Genomic DNA, 16,381 nt, shown 5'->3' on the forward strand with positions numbered 1-16,381 from the left:
TTATATTTTTTCTCAATGCCGTGACGCAGTAGAAAAAAAGGCAGTTGCAATTATTATTTTTTTTCCTCACATGATATTAGAAAAACTGTTTAGAATGCATTTTTTTTTTATTGGCTTTGATAATCAATTTGTGCGCATCCAAATGCCATGCCCGTTTTTATTTTAAGGTAAAATATAAAAGATGGTTTCCATCCAGTAAATGGATACCAAACATGTCAAGCCTTAAATTGTGTGTGCCAATGTAACAGTAACCCACTTTAGTACTCCATATTTTCTATAAGCAACGCTTGGAAACCCTTTACAGGGTAGAGTTTACTGTGACAAATGGCTCTAGAACTATTGCTTCATTCTAATTGTGGTGATATGTAACGTGTGGTGCAGTCGTTGGTTTTACACATTTAGGTCTGGGGGCTTTAAAAAAAATATATTTTTTTTAAATTTAACTTTTGTATCACACCAGATGTGAATAGCCCCCTATCTGATGGCATGCTACAGGTGACAGCTTTGGACCTGGAGGTGACAAATTCATTGTCCCTTCTGGATTAGTTTACAGGAGATTACTTTTTGCTGGTCTCCCCCCCCCTCCTTGATACCGATACCAGTCATTGCTGTCCCAAGCTTACAGGGGCAGTGGGGCGGGCTGTAACATCTGAAGCCCATGGAAGTGAATCACTTCTAACAATGCTTACAATTGGATTGTATGGTCTGAAGAAGCCAGGAGTGTTTCCAAGCCTGTGCTGTTGGCTGCAGTGGTCAAAAGATATCTGAGAAACTACTTTACTACTCTTGGGGACCTTCTGAAAATTCTGCTTGCCCATCTGTCTTTGGTTTTAATACTTTGATGTGGGACATTCATCCAGCTGAATATGTAATTTCCCATTTGCATACTTGGTTCGGTGATGCAACAAATTGTGACGCTTTAGAATTGGTACGGAAGCCAGGAAATTGGTAATTTGGAAAGTGATCAATGTTCCTTTAGTACAGGTTTCCTTTGAACAAGCTTTTCCTATCAACATATCAACATATCAACATAAGACAGCCATGGACCCCCAAATACCTTCACAGTGCTACCAATTTCCCTTTTGTGTATTAGTAATTTTATAAAGAGGCAGGGATTGATTACGTGTACGCCTCCAGCAACTCTGAAGGAGCCTCAGGGCTTTGCTATACCAGAAGAATGGATTTCTGGCATAAAACAGGAGCATATGGATAAGGGTCTGAGCTCCAGAATCTAGTGCCAGCTCTCCGAACAGTCCTAAAAGACAAAAGGAGGAATTGCGTATATCCAAAAACATCAGAGCAGAAGTTGCATATGAGTGGGCAAGACCCCAAGGAATGAAAGCACTGCGGAGAACCAGCATACACAAAAGCAATGGGATATAGAAGACCTGGTAGAAAAACTTAATTTGCAACATTCTATCCCTGGACACCATTCCAATCATCTGGGTCCGAAAAGAGTCTGCTGCTTTTGTTTAACCGCCCCCCCTCCCCCCCCCCCCCCCCGTAAAGATCTAGTGGCCATTAATTCTGCATGATATGTGGAAACCAGTTTAGAGGAAATTTCCTTGTGTAACATTTTCTCCAAAGGAGTCTGAGGAAGATACAAAGTGATTGACCCAAACTGGGCACGGACCGCATGCAGTAGTTGGAAATAGGCACAAGGAGAAAGCTTCAGCTCCTCCCTGAGTTGCAGAAAGGCGAGCACAACTCTAATCCTAAAAATCTAAATAAATGATGTAGGGATTTGACTTCCCTGAGGACCAGAAGGCAGCTGATTGCAAATCTAGTAGTTGTAGAAAAAGAAGGGCTACCCCAAAAAGGGGAGTACAGAGAGCGGGACCAGACATCCATAGATGGCCATTTGATGATACATAGCGGCACAGAAGTAAGAGCCGTACCTGATTTGAGAACTGGAAATCCCCCATTACTGGACATTCTGCAAAGAGGCAAGTATTGCAGTCTCAGTTGCCGTGCAGGCATTTCCCACATTAGGGAGCAGCCAATCACGTATCGCCACCAACAGGGCTGCCAGATAGTACAAGTGAAAATTAGGAAAGGCTAAACCCACCAGGGAATGAGGATACTGCAACACCTCCAGAGCCCCTCTAGGACTACCTCCCTGCCATAAGAAAGAAATACATATAGAATTCATTTTACGGAAATACTGTTGTGGGATGTAGCATGGGGCGGTAGCCAGGATATAGCAACAAAATCATTTTGGTAATATTGACCCATTTTAAGGTCCAAAGGTAAATCCCTCCATTGTTTAGTCTTCAACTGAAGAGAGTCAATCTCTGGGACTGAATTGTTTGCATTATAGGAGGAAAGAGGAAGCTGAACCCTGACACCCAAATATTAGGGGCTACTTTTAATTGGGATGGTTATGAGCAGTCGTATTTTGGATCTAAATGAAAAATATTAGATTTGTCCCAATTACCTTTTAAGGCCCCATTCACACCAGGGTGGCAGTGTTTCAGTGCGATTTTTGAACAGGCGTTTTTAATTGAGTTTCAGTGCTGAAACGCAATCAAAAAAATGCTGATCAGCGTGTTTCCATTGAAATCTATATGCAAAATGTGCTGATCAGTGTGACCAAAGTAGCTCAGGGAGTATTTTGGGTGGCAGGTGTTGCGGATCCAGTCGCTTGCATGAACGGTCCCTATAGGAATATATGCGATTGTTTATTTAGGTGGTTCAGCGTGGAAAAATCTGTGTGAATGAGACACCCTGGTGTGAGCGGGGACCTAAAAGCTTTTCCACAGAATGAACGACTGTGTCAGTACCAAATTAGAGATGATTTGAGGATCTACAGCTGAGTGATACACAAATAAGATACAGGGCAATTTATCAAAATCTGGAGCAGCTGTGCATGGCAACCAATCAGCTTCTCTCTTTAATTTTCAAATCTTAACTGAACAAACTGTGGAGCGAAGCTGATTGGTTGCCATGCAAAGCTGCTCCAGATTTTGACTGCTCCAGTTTTGATAAATTCCTAATTTGTTAAAAAAATAATTCATGTACCTTACCTATAATTAAGATTTAGTGTCACTTTAATATCAGAAACCCTTCTAGCTGCACAGACGGGTGCCTGGGAAGCTCTCATCCAACTTCCCAGCTGGTATATGATGAACCCTGGCACCCAATTCAAACTGGATGACCACAACACATGGGAAGGAGAATAAAGTAGTTCATCTCTTCATGAGTACATTTCAATAAAGCAAATAGTTTCCCGGCTGTCATTCTAATCCTCTGATTTCAATCATTGAAGTCACTGGCCTGGAGGAAGTATGCAAATAAGGACCACCTGCCTTGACGTTTGTGTACAACAGAATTATTCCAGGCCAAGGTTCAAAGTATTGATGTCAGATCAATACCTAGACAACTTGTATGTTCAGATGGGGTCAGCAATGACAGCCCCCATTAGGGATGCACAGATACTTTTCGAGTACCAGTGCAGATACTTGGCATTTTCATGAGAACTACCAGGGTTGCAGTGATTGCAGCTGGGACCGGGCTCTGACGCTCCACCACTGTCCTGAAATCATTAGTCTGTATTGTTTTAGAAAAACTGTCACATGACAACAAAAATGTATCAGTACTCGTACTTGTAAGTACTCGGCAAGTACCAGTACTTGTACTCGCAAACCTGGTATCAGTGCATCTCGTTGTATTCATAAAAACAAAATTGTACATTAAAACAGAGATGTACAAATCCCAGGAGTTCCGTGTGCTCCTTACAAATGACAGCTGCCTCCTAATTTTTGAGTTTTTCTCTAGTGTAGTCTTGGAGCTGGAAAAGTATCTGTGCATGTACTGAGTACGGTACTTGGTATCGGTGCAGCCCTAGCCCCCCATGTTTCTCTTAGAAAATGTTTCTTTTTAAGTGTAAATTTTGGAACCAGATGTTCGGGGGGGGTTTTTTTCCTCTTCTTGTGGCATAGAGATTTTCAGAAGATACATGCAATGTGCTGGAACACCCCCAGATTAAGTCACCATTCTGTGTATTCTAGGTCAGGGGCAGGCGACCTTGCCATTACCAGCTGTTGTGGAACTACAAGTCACATGAGGCATTGCAAGACTGACAGCCACAGGCATAAATCCCACAACCGAAGCATGCTGGGCTTTGTAGTCTACCCCTGATCTAGGTATTGCTGGCTTGCGATGTCTTCTCACTATATAATTTTTCCCTTTGTGATGGACCGTGTTTAGAGAGGCTTTCAACCCAGGAAGTATCTGTTGGCAGAGATTTTGTGATAATCCTTCCTTCATGGTGGTATACACTGGGTACCAGTGTTAGTTTTCTCAGATAATCTTCACACATGTTTCTCACAGCAGTGACTGAGAACGAGGCAGAGCTTCCCAGATTGTTGTCAGCTCTCGTAATGTGAGGAAAGGATCACTTGTTCCGCACACCTTGGAATAATTGCCCCACGCTATTTGTACTTCAGCCATGGCTGAGACTACTAGTGATCAGGAGCAAATAAGAGCCTTGAGTGATTCTTACTGAGAGCCGTCCACCCCTCCTAGGGGTCAGAAAATGTCCTGCAAATGGCAGAAAAATCTAGAAATGAGTCTGCAGTGAAACCATAATAATCATCCAATCACTAGTCCATGCAAAATCCAATACTGACCTGACAGATTTTCATGCTGTAGAGAGTTCTTACATTTGAGAGGAAGCTGTTGGGATACAAGAAGCAAAGCTGGAATTGTGGGGTATCTGGAATTAGGGCCTTTTCTAATACATTGCATTCGGAGGAGACAGTCCAGGTGTAATCCTAGAAATATCCAGTTCAGTTGGCTGTGATTGAAAAGTGCTAATAGCCACTTCTGCTTTTTATTCTGGCTAATTCAGCCCAAAAATTATAACCACTTAGGTAAATAAAAAAAACTCCCCTTCACTGGGAATGCCACAGGGTAACAGTCTGGCCAGGTTGCAAAATAATATAAAGTGAAAGGAATCCTTGTGCTCAGAAAAAGGATTGCTGATGATAATAGTTGGTTGGCTGTCACTCTGGTCCTCTAACTCCAAAACGTTGAGTCGAAGACAAAGAGCAAGCATGAAGATAGGGACTTGTTTTTTTTTTTTTATGGCTGGACTTTGGTCTCTCTCCAAAAGGGAGTAAAAGGTTTGGGCTGGAGTTGGGCTTTACAGGAAACCTGCCATTATCAACTTCATCCTAAAAATTCTTGCTGTAGCACTAAGTGGGCCACTGACCCATACAACTCAGGAGCTCTAGAATGGCCTTTGCACTACTTGGAGAATGGCTGCATTTGCTTGTTTTCCAGCCTGTCTGCTGCTCTAATGGCTTCACAACCGATCTCCATACTTATTTTGGGTCAGTGACCCATGTTGTGACTTTGTTCTAGCTTCACATGTTGCATGTTTGTTCCACTTGTGACTGAGGCCCCTTTCACGTGGCTGGTTTTTCAAGCAAACCTGGATGCTCAATGTAAGTCAAATGGCAGCCAGTTGCCCCTGGCTCCTGCCAGGTCCGGAAAAACAAACTGAACACTGTTCCGTTTCGCCAAACCAGATGGTGCTGGATCAGGGGAAAACTGATGTCCATTTACATACGATTCCCTATAGACAGACATGCGGGCCGGTAATTGCAGATGAAGGAAAAAACTGTACGGATACCGATGATACTGTGGTGACATCCGCTCCGTACTGCTGTGATCAGGAGAGGATCCGTGATCAGCCTATGTGACAGGGGCCTTAACGTGACACTACAAACTGCAAAAAGGCACTTTTTGCTGCTTGTGCTGTATTAGGCCCTTCCATGTGCACCTTGCTGTAAATCTGGTAACAAATTGATGAGTGTGTTTGCCATTTGTTTTGCTTGACTGATTTGGTGCAGTGACGCATGGGGGGGTCTCAGCTGCCTTGTGATGTGTGAGATCCCTTGTGCGTCCTTGTGCCTTTTAAGGGAGGTTGGGCTTCGTCCTGACAGGCCTGCACCCAATTTGATCTTTTGCCCCATGTGCTCCAAGATGGAGACTCTCATAGTTTAGAGTTAGGACCGCACTATAAGAGGTGCCTTGGCGCGGCTGTCACATTTTCTGCAGAAGACGTGTATCCAAACCTCTGTTTTTAACCTTAGCGGTGAGACAAGTTTTTTTTGCATGCTGGCTGGCGAGTGTGCTGGGAAAACTGTTTGCTGTTTTGTACTGTATTAGCCCCTTCCATGTGCACCTTGCTGTAAAGCTGGTAACAAATTGATGAGTGCGTTTGCCATTTGTTTTGCTTAAAGTGACACTAAACTCGGGAGTTAAATCTTAATAATTCAAGTATCTTAACTATTAACTAACAAAAATGTATCTTATTTGTGTATCACTCGGCTGTAGATCCTCAAATCACCTCTGAATTGGTGCCGATACTGTCCTTCCTTCTGGAGGGGGGCTACTTTTGGTCCTCCATGTGTGTGTTGTAAAGTAGTCACCACTCCAAGCTCGCTCCTATGATGGACTACAATCTCAGTAGTGATGAGCTGAACACCCCTGTGTTCGGTTTCGAACTTTCGAACATGGGAAAAGTTCGAACTCAATGCAAGTCTGAGTAGAACTTTGAAAATCAAATGTCCCCATTTTGAAGCCTTATATGCAAGTTATTGGCCATAAAAAGGGTATGGGGATCTGTGTACTGCCCTGGGGGACATGTACCAATAAAAAAAAAAAAACACATTTAAAAAAAATACAGTTTTTAAAGGCCACATGCCCTCGGCACTGGGAGGGTGCTTTTCCAGGGTCGCCCAGACACAATACAAGATTTTTGACAAGTCCTTTTTATTAAACAAAAAAAAATTATTCTGCCGATTGTAATCCAGGGTCAATCACGACGTCCAGCGTTGTTCACGACGACTCGACTAAAAATAAAACTATAACAAATAAATAGAAATATTAATACGAACACCCGCCGCAGAATGGCATTTTGACAGATGCTGGCAACTTGTAAACAATTGGGCGGAGCTAGCAGTGACAGCTAGCTACGCCCAACTGTTTAAAGTTGTAACAAGTGAGCCATGATTGGGCAGAGTCATCATGACTTTGCCCAATCGGGGCACAGAGAACTGTGAGAGCCATGATTGGGCAAAGTGTTGCATCTGACCTGTGGTCAGGTGCAAGGCTTTAACCAATCAGGGCTTCAGAAGCCACAGTGTGCTATGGGTGCTCGGCGGGTGAACAGCCCGCCGAAACGCCCTGATAGTTTGCATGTTTGGTGAACACACAAACTAGCGCTGTTTGAGTCGAACTCGCATTCTGCTCGAACATCCAGCCCAACCCTAAATCTCAGTACAAATGAGAAAACTAAGTGTAAGTTTGTAGTCCATCACGGGAGCGAGCTTGGAGCGGAGCATTTCTAGGTCATTCACCCCGAATTCTGGTGAGATTAGTGCCTAGACCAATAGTCTATTCCTTTCACTGCGCGTCTCAGTTAGTGGCGAGGAAAATCCAGACTGCAGGCTTAGCTGAAGCCAGCTAATTACTGCTACTGGATATTCCGAGGACAAGGAGGTCAGATGCCCATCATTCCAGACCTTGCTCCTGGTTATAATGGGTCTTAGCTAATTATGGGATGGGGTCTCCAGTCTGGTTGTAAGCTTCTGTACATAGCCCAGTTATTTACAAAGGCTTTACACTGTCAGCCTGTGAGCTGGAGATATACAGCAGACATGACACATTCAGCCCGCAGTGTTTACTTCAACATTCTCTGCCGTCTGGTTTGTACCTGGCAGAGTTTGTATTGGATCTCTCATCTGGACAAACCAAGGCATTTAAGTGTTGGAGTCTTCTCAATGTTTGTGTGAAGTGAGAGTCCAAAGCTGTCAGCAATTTCCCGAGAATAGCATTTGTAATGTGTTCTAGAACTGCAACCAGAAAGTGATAAATACGAGTTTTCTTAGATTCTGGACTTTTCATAATACAGCCGGCTCACATGTGTATCCCGTCCCGGCCTAGTCTATTAATTACTGGGCCGGAGAAAATTAACCTACCAACGTGTCTTTGGAGTGTGGGCGGAAACTAGAGTACCCTGGGGTCACTCACCCAAGCACAGGGAGAACATCCAAACTCCTTGCAGATAGTGACCTGACTGGAATTTGAACAGGGGACTCCAGTGCTGCAGAAGTACTAACTACTGTGCTGCCCATATTTGCAGCATTTATCTGAAAGTAAATGTTAATTCAATCACTAAAATCTGATATACAATTTTTCAAAAGTAATTTATAATCTTATGAAAACCTCAGTAAAATAGCCGCCGGTGATCCTGCCATGAAGGTTCTTGTTCAGACTCTTCCTGTTATAGGGAGACAACACTCCATCACAGCCTCCCAAGTTTGCTTCTGTGTTACCTTATCACACAGTCTTCCAATGGCAGACATGGGCTTCTGTTGTCACCACCTGGGAAGTGTCATGCAGCCATCACTGGAGTGCAGGTATGTAGACAGGAAGTGGCTGCAGAAGATCAGCAGCATTGGCATGCAACAGAGGATATGGGGGGGGGGGAAATATTTTCTACACAACAAAGGCAATTGTTTATGACACAGTGGCTAGGGATGTGTTCACGCAGGACTTGTATGTGCGTTCTGGTATTCTTGCAGCAGGAATCCCAGGTGTGTCCATTCAGAGGCGTTCAGAGACAATCGTCTATCCCAAACCGCATATAATTATCCCATGTACGATTACATGTGGAGTGCCGCAGACAGATGCGGCCGCTGTCACCCTGTCATTAAGTTGAATGGTACAGTAACCGCATCGCTCAGCAGCAGCACATGTAATTGTACATGGTATCATTCTATGCAGTTTGGGATAGATGATTGTCCTTGGACGCATCTATCTTGCATGCAGGGACACAGGTGGAGGCCTCTGCGAGGAAGCCTGAGGCAAGGGAATTTTCGGCGTGTCAAGAGAGGATTGTCCGCTCAGAGCTCATTTTCTGAAGGCACGGTTGTGTCTGGACAATGGTAATGAGTATAGTCAGCTGTGAAAGCAGAGAGCAAGCAATTCGCCCAGCATGCCATTGGATGAACACTGTTCACATGGCATTACCACCACTAGATGGAGCCAAGGAGCATATGAAATTCCTATGCGCCTCAGTGCCATCTAGTGGCAGTCATGTTGTGTGAATATCATTCACCCAGCTATACACTGGGTGGAACTGGAAGACTTATAAATCAGCCCCTTGGGTCACTTCTGTTATGCAAGTTTGGAAATACAAACCAGTCACCAGTGACACCCATGACACAGCAAAGTAGACTGCACTGTAACCAAGAAATGGTAGAGTGCTGACTCTGCATCCCCCAGGAGAATGCAAAGCTGGCCATACACACATAGAAATCCAACAGATTCCTCCATCCACACTAAACAGTGCAGACGGACACATTTCCCCTCCGAGGCTATTGTATTCTGACAGTTGGTGCGTCCATACTCTGCAAGCGCGCACACTTCTGCAGCGTTTTGTTTCTAGCCCTCCACCACCCTGTGCCTGCACAGTAAGCAGCCATAGAGGTGAATAAGGCCACCTCATAAGTCTCCAGAATATCTCCCATCCTCTGGAACTCTCTACTCCAACCTGTCCGCCTATCTCCTACGCTGCCCTTAGACAATCCCTGAACGCTCATCTCTTCAGGGAAGTCAAATCCTCCTCTTACAACTCTATCACTAACTCAAACATCTCATCCCCACACAGCTACCGGCTTTGGTATCACTTGCCCCTTCCTTTTAGATTGTTAGCTCTTACAAGCCAGGCCCTCCTAACCATCTTGTGCTATCTAACTCCTGAATAATAACCGGAGTCCTTGGTAAATGCCCCTTAGTCACCTAAGTTTCTTAGGTCTCTCTTGGAAAGATCTCTCTGGTTGAGTTTGGTTGAGTTTGGTGTACATATCTGCTGTGGCCATTATGAGAGGATCCCCCATTTATTGTCTCTACAGAAAGATACAGGTTAATCCTGCCGGAACTCCAGTTAGCTCCTAACTTCCTGCAGGGAGCTGACAACACTGCATCTGCTTCACTGAAATCCCAAGCTGCCCTTCCTGGAGTCTTCCATAAAATAAGGGTGAGGTGTTATGGTGCTCAGCAAGGGAGATGAGGTGAGGGGGGGAATTCTGTAGTCCAGTAAGGGAGAGCTTTACATCACCTTTTGAGCTAACAATTCTGCTGCACTGAAATGCCAAACAGGAATTAGAGTTTTATTGGATTTCTCCCCAACAGGGTCAACAGGTCATTTTCTGTAGTTGCAGCATTATTAAAGAGACAACACATGGGGGGAATCGTGCATTTACTACTCTCGCCCAGACATACTGCATGCACAGAATGAGCCCAAAAAAATGTTTTTATTCAACAAACACTTATGATGAAGATAACATGTTGCAGATGGTTCGCTTCATGTGAGCCGAAGAACGCAGACCAGATATTCTCACAATGCTTTTTTCTTCCATAATTAGTTGTACAATGTTGCAGATCTTGTAAGCAGAGATGTGCCAAAAGAAATCATGTATTCTGCATCGGAGCCTTAGGGAGTGCACAGGGAAGGCATAATGCTGCTATTTGAATGATAACACTGAAATAACATTCTTTCAGAGTGACTACATTTTTTTTAAACAGATTTAATTTTCTTTGGTCACGCAAACCCACCTGCTACTTTCAATTCTAAACAAATATAATAACTCTTTCCTGAAGATGGTTGTATAAGTGCAGTAATCCGCAGGAACCAATCCGCATGTCATCTGACTTTTGCTGAGTGAATTCTGATTGGTGGCTCTAACCTACTGCACTGAAAGGAGTCTATTTATAAGCAATTTGCAGAGCCATTTGCCTTGCACATCTGTGAACGTTTGTTCTGTGCGAATGGAGGCAAAAACATTTACATTCTTAAAAGGAGAACTATGAGGTGAGCGAAAATCATTAATCCTCATAGTTTGAGCCGACGTGTGACAATAAAACTGTCTCAGGTCAGCTCAATAGATCGCGGAGTGAACACATACCGTCGCTCGCTCACTTCTCAATCCTGTCCCTGCAGAGGGCTGTGACTGTCCCTCCCCTGTCCGATCCTCCAGCGCTGACTGGAGGAATGAATGGGGGAGGGCACAGCTGGCTCTGCCTCTAGATAGGTAGAGCCCACTGTCAATAACGCAGCTGTGTGGATCTCGACAGTAATGCCAGGATCCGTCCCGGCTGCAGCGGTCTCAGTATACCGTGAGATGTAGCTCGCGGTATACTGAGCATTGGGTCACAGGAGGACGCTAGTTTATATCCTCCCGTGACCCTTAGGAGAACTATGGGGAAAAGCCCTTACCCCATAGTTCTCCTTTAAGATTGTTGTTTTTTTTTTTTTCTCAGGTCGAATGCAACATTTGGGAACGACCACATTATGGCCACTAGAGGGAGCTGACAAGCATAGGAAAGAAGTATATATACCCCAAAAAAAATACTAAGAATGTTTGTTTTTGCATCCAGGCACAGAATGAACGTTCACAGAGATTAGCAGGACAAATGGCTCTGCGAATCGTTTATAAATAAACCTCTAAATATATGTCAGGGCGAAAACAAACAAACAAACAAACATGCAGTACATCTGAACAGGTCCATTCATTCCGAAACCTCAAGATGACTTGGAAGGCTAACTATTCTCCATGAAACACCACAGGAAGTGTGCAAGGATTTCTCACTTCATCAACAGGTGTTTTTTGCTCTTATTGAAGAGATATTATATTTACCAGAATCAAAGGGAGCAAATAGGAGAAATTCAATGTTAGGGTTATGTGGGAATAAAAACAAATAGTGTAGTGGCCGCTACCTATGTGTCATATCTGATCTAATGGCTATAGAAATGTCCCCCCATTCAATGTGGCAACTTAAAGTAGAATTAAACGCTCAATCTTTTTTTCAGCAATGAATCCAGATCAAATAAATGCACATTGCCCCGAAAAGTTTGTTTTAAAAAAAAAAATTTTTCCCCACACACAGTCATCATGTTTCCAAACAGCTCCAACTCTCTCAGCTCAGCTTCCCTAAACTGCCTGTCAAGTGAAAGATCATAAGGAACAGAGCAGTCTCCAGCAAATATCTATATACCAGCCTGGAGAAGATAGGAAGGAAGGAAGGAGAAAGGGGGAGGGGAGTGGATTGCCTTGCTATGCCTGTGTGTCGGTTTAGAGACACACAGCTTACTAGCACACACCAGGGTGGCTTCATAGGACCCTGCACGGGAAAGGAGCCACCCTAAAACAGGATATCAGGGTCAGGGGACAAGCTGATTCTGCAGGAAACTAACTTTTAAACCTCAAGAAGCAGCATCCATTGTAAGTGATTTCATCAGCATCTGAAACAGCTTAAAAAAACTTTAGACTTTAATATAATTTTAGGAAAAATCTTTTTTTTTGTAGGAAGAATGTGACACTTCTTATGCATCTGCCAACCCGGCAGTTATGACGTAATAATAACACTGGTCTACAAATGTTGGGAAATGATCGACCACCGAGATAAAATGTGGTAATTGACATATTTTGATGAGATGAATTAGAAAACAGGTGATAAAAGGTTCTGGTTGGTTGGCTAAAGTTTCCAAGATATTTCACAATAGAGATTTATACACAGGAGAGGATATTTGCAAAAAAAACATAACTTGTCAAAAAAGTACGGGAGAACAATGAAAATGGTACCACATGGAAGTGTAGAAATGTATCTTCACTTTGAGACTAAAGATCATTACATAACTTTCATTTATTGTTCTTTTATTGGGAAGTACATTTGTCTTGGTCAGATCTACGCATCATACAGTTACATCTGGTGGCTTGTGAAAGTTTCATTGCCCAACCTGATTGTTACATTTTACTGCCACTGCACAGACCACAAAAAGGGGAGGAGGGTATTATTGTGACCAGTGACACCAATGCTGGAGGTTATTATTGTGAGAATCGACGATGGAAAACGTTGACAACGTTTTCCATCGTCAATTTTAATCGACTTAATCGAATAACTGTTGCAGCTCTAAGGGACACCAATGCTGGAGGTTATCATTGTGACCAGTGACACCAATGCTGGAGGTTATCATTGTGACCAGTGACACCAATGTTGGAGGTTATTATTGTGACCAGTGACACCAATGCTGGAGGTTATCATTGTGACCAGTGACACCAAAGCTGAAGTTATTTTTGTGTCTGTTGAAAAATATAAATGGTATCAGTAGAATCACGATTGTTATGGTATAGATGTGGAATGCTCATCTTCCCAATTGGCTGGAAAACACAATTCTGTGCATCACAGCCAACAGACACCATTCCATAACAAGGAGATAATTGTTGGATTTGTCTGAGGTAGTGATTGCTCCCTCTTGAAGAGTGACTGAGGGAGTGATGGCCATTAAACTGAAGTTGATAATGAAGTGCCTTATGCTGGATTGATTATCTCGGATACTACCAGCCGTGTAGATAAATATCCTATCAAGCACTGTTGACAGAGTATGACCACTCTGCAAGTTACCCAGGTGAGCCTTTCCGTGTAAGCAGGTTTTCAGTGTTGCTGCACTTCAACAATCATCTCATTATGGGAAAGATCATCATTTAGGTCTGTTGGCTGTGATACACAGAATTGTGTTTTCCCAGCCATTTGAGGAGATGAGCATTCCACATCTATATGATAACAATTGTGATTGGACCCCATTCCTGGATAGATTTGGCAGCTTCACAGAACACAAATCTTCATGATTTTCTTCATGTTGGGTTCCCATGCCCCTCTCATTTCTGCATAGGTTATTAATTTTATGGATTACTCCTTTACTAAATTATTGCATCTGCTAACACTTCTGCTTGAGTTTTTTTTCTTTTGTGGCCACTGATAACTTACATTGTTTGCAGAATATGCAGCAGAACCAAAATATTTATGTAGGTGCATTACAGCCAATTCATTTTAAATGGGCTTCCTAACGTGACACAATGCGCCTCAATTTCCAATGTGCAGCAATAAACATAAATGTGTCTGTCCTGACCAGTGCAGTGGCCTGACAGTGTACATCTATGTGCTAGTGAGCGTTCATGTCACATGTCCGGCTATTTGTACCCAGTGCGGGTTTTATGCACTTCACTGTGTAAGTATATTGGATGCTTTTAATGAAGGGGTTACGTTTACGCTATGGGCCTCTCCTTTTTGTCTCATATGAATGGGATGACGGATCTGGTACATGTATATTGAGAACAAGCATTGATCCCTGGGGAAAGATTCCGCACAATCAATTTCCTTCCATTGGGTGCCCTGGATGTTGGGTATACTGCAAAGAAAAAAGATGAAAAGGAATTCTGAATGAGCAGGTCTGGATTTTGTTTTTCCTAGTTTCACCTACCTTTAAATAAGGGATCACACAATATTCAGTGAATGTATTATCTAGAGAGCCTGGGCAAGCACTGAGGAAGATGCACTCTTTGGAATGTTTGCACATTGTGGACATTATATAAAAATAACTTTTTGTTTTATTGCACATATATTTATTTGCACTTTGTGTGATACTAAATACTTTATTGAAGGCTTTTGAGTTGAAGGATAGATATATATATATATATAGTTTAATTATTAGTTTTTTGTTTATGTTTTTGATTTATGTCTGGTCTTTATGTTTATTTTATGTCCTTTGGATATCTATATATTAGCTGTGTTCGGGTAGAGGAGTATTGAGCACAATCAATTGTTTGCTTACTTTCTTCTAAGACTGGAGGTCAAAGTTCACGTTGTCCGTTGTATTACATGTGGCATACCCAGCATGTGTTTCGCTGCGAGTTGCATTCCCAGGGCAATAATCCCCTCACCAGGTTTTCTGATGATAACCGTTTCTAATTCTTTACAAGGCCGACCTCATTACTAAGGTTAGCAGCAGTGTCCGATGAAAGTCTTACACAAAGCACTGACATGAGTGGTAGACGGGACTGCAGGAGTTCATACAATTGCACCATTGCAACAAATAATGGAAAACATACAAAGACAGATTTAAGTAGTCTCTTTATTTTAGTTTATATGAACCCCGTGAACACAAAGCCCCCTCAGCCTGTACTATGACATACTCTCAGTGAGCACAGCTAGGATTTAGCCTATATATAGGCTACACTGCTATGTAATATCATTGGCAGCTCTTGAACAGACGCTGCTAATAAAAATCAGACTAGACAGCAAATATATAGCTATACAGGCATTCTGTACAGTTCTGCCACCCCAAAGACTATGTGCTAGAAGATTAGAGAACTTGGAGAAAAAAAAAAAAAAAGTATCAGACCAGCTGATCTACTCCATGTTAAAGATAAGTAAATCAAAATATCCATACAAAATATATATATATATAAATATAGATCTCTATGTACTGGGAGTGTAAACTTGTATTGGAAAGTGTAAACTGGTATAGGAGAACCTAAAGTCTCATAAAATATGCCGTCTTTGAACCTGGCCAGCCAGGTCCGCACCTTGTTGACACTTTGATCTGCATGGTCTAATAAAACCTGATCTCTTCCCACTTCTCAGGTCTCGGTCACTCAATTTGTTGGTAGACAACAAGCACTAAAGATTGAAGATTTTGCCCAAAAGACTAAGGAGATGCGAGAAAGGCACTTCTTGTTCAGCTTCAATATTACCAAATCCTTTTCTAACATGTTACACAGTAACTGAAAGTTTTTATGTTGCAAAAGCGTCTGATAATACAATGTCTCTCCAGACCTGGAAGAGACCTTCACAACATTTCCAGACAGGAATTGCCTTGTCTGTCACATTGACCAACAATCTCTAAATACACCTTGTGACAGGACAGACAAAACTATATGGAAAGTACTAAATTCATTTTCAGAAGCAGCGCTAAAGTGCCAGTCTGACCCCATCTTCTGCCAACAGCTGAACTGGTTGAACTGGACTTGAATTATCCAAACCATCTCATCAAAGAGAAAACTCCCCGGAAAAAAAAAAAAGAAAAAGTTATGTATCTGTGATGAAGCTATGAACCCGAGGTATGTAACCCCCACCCACAGCCTCTCACACTCTGGTATTGTTTTTTAAAGCCCATATATACCTTTATTCCTGAAGTCTTCTAGCCGGTCCAATGGCAACACAGCAGGCTCTTCTTCAGGAGGGCATTCTTCCACAACTGAGCAATGCTCGTGTAAAAAGTGTAAGCATCACCCAGTCCTGGTGTGTTGTGAGCCCAGCCTGTGTGATGACGTGCTCCCTAGGTGGGCATGTAAACCACAGGTTGGGCTCACAGGAAATGGGCAGAATGCCAAATTGTCATTCTGTCCAAAGAGGACCGCCGCAGGCTGACTAAGGAGGAGATCGGGTACAGAGCTAAGAGTGGGAAGAGGGTAAGTGGAACTATTAAACTTAAAAAAAAAAAAAATAGGAGGGGGGGGGGGGGGGG

Source organism: Nanorana parkeri, unplaced genomic scaffold (genome assembly GCF_000935625.1).
Source record: "Nanorana parkeri isolate BGI_ZX_2015 unplaced genomic scaffold, ASM93562v1 scaffold1043, whole genome shotgun sequence".
NCBI lineage: Eukaryota > Metazoa > Chordata > Amphibia > Anura > Dicroglossidae > Nanorana > Nanorana parkeri.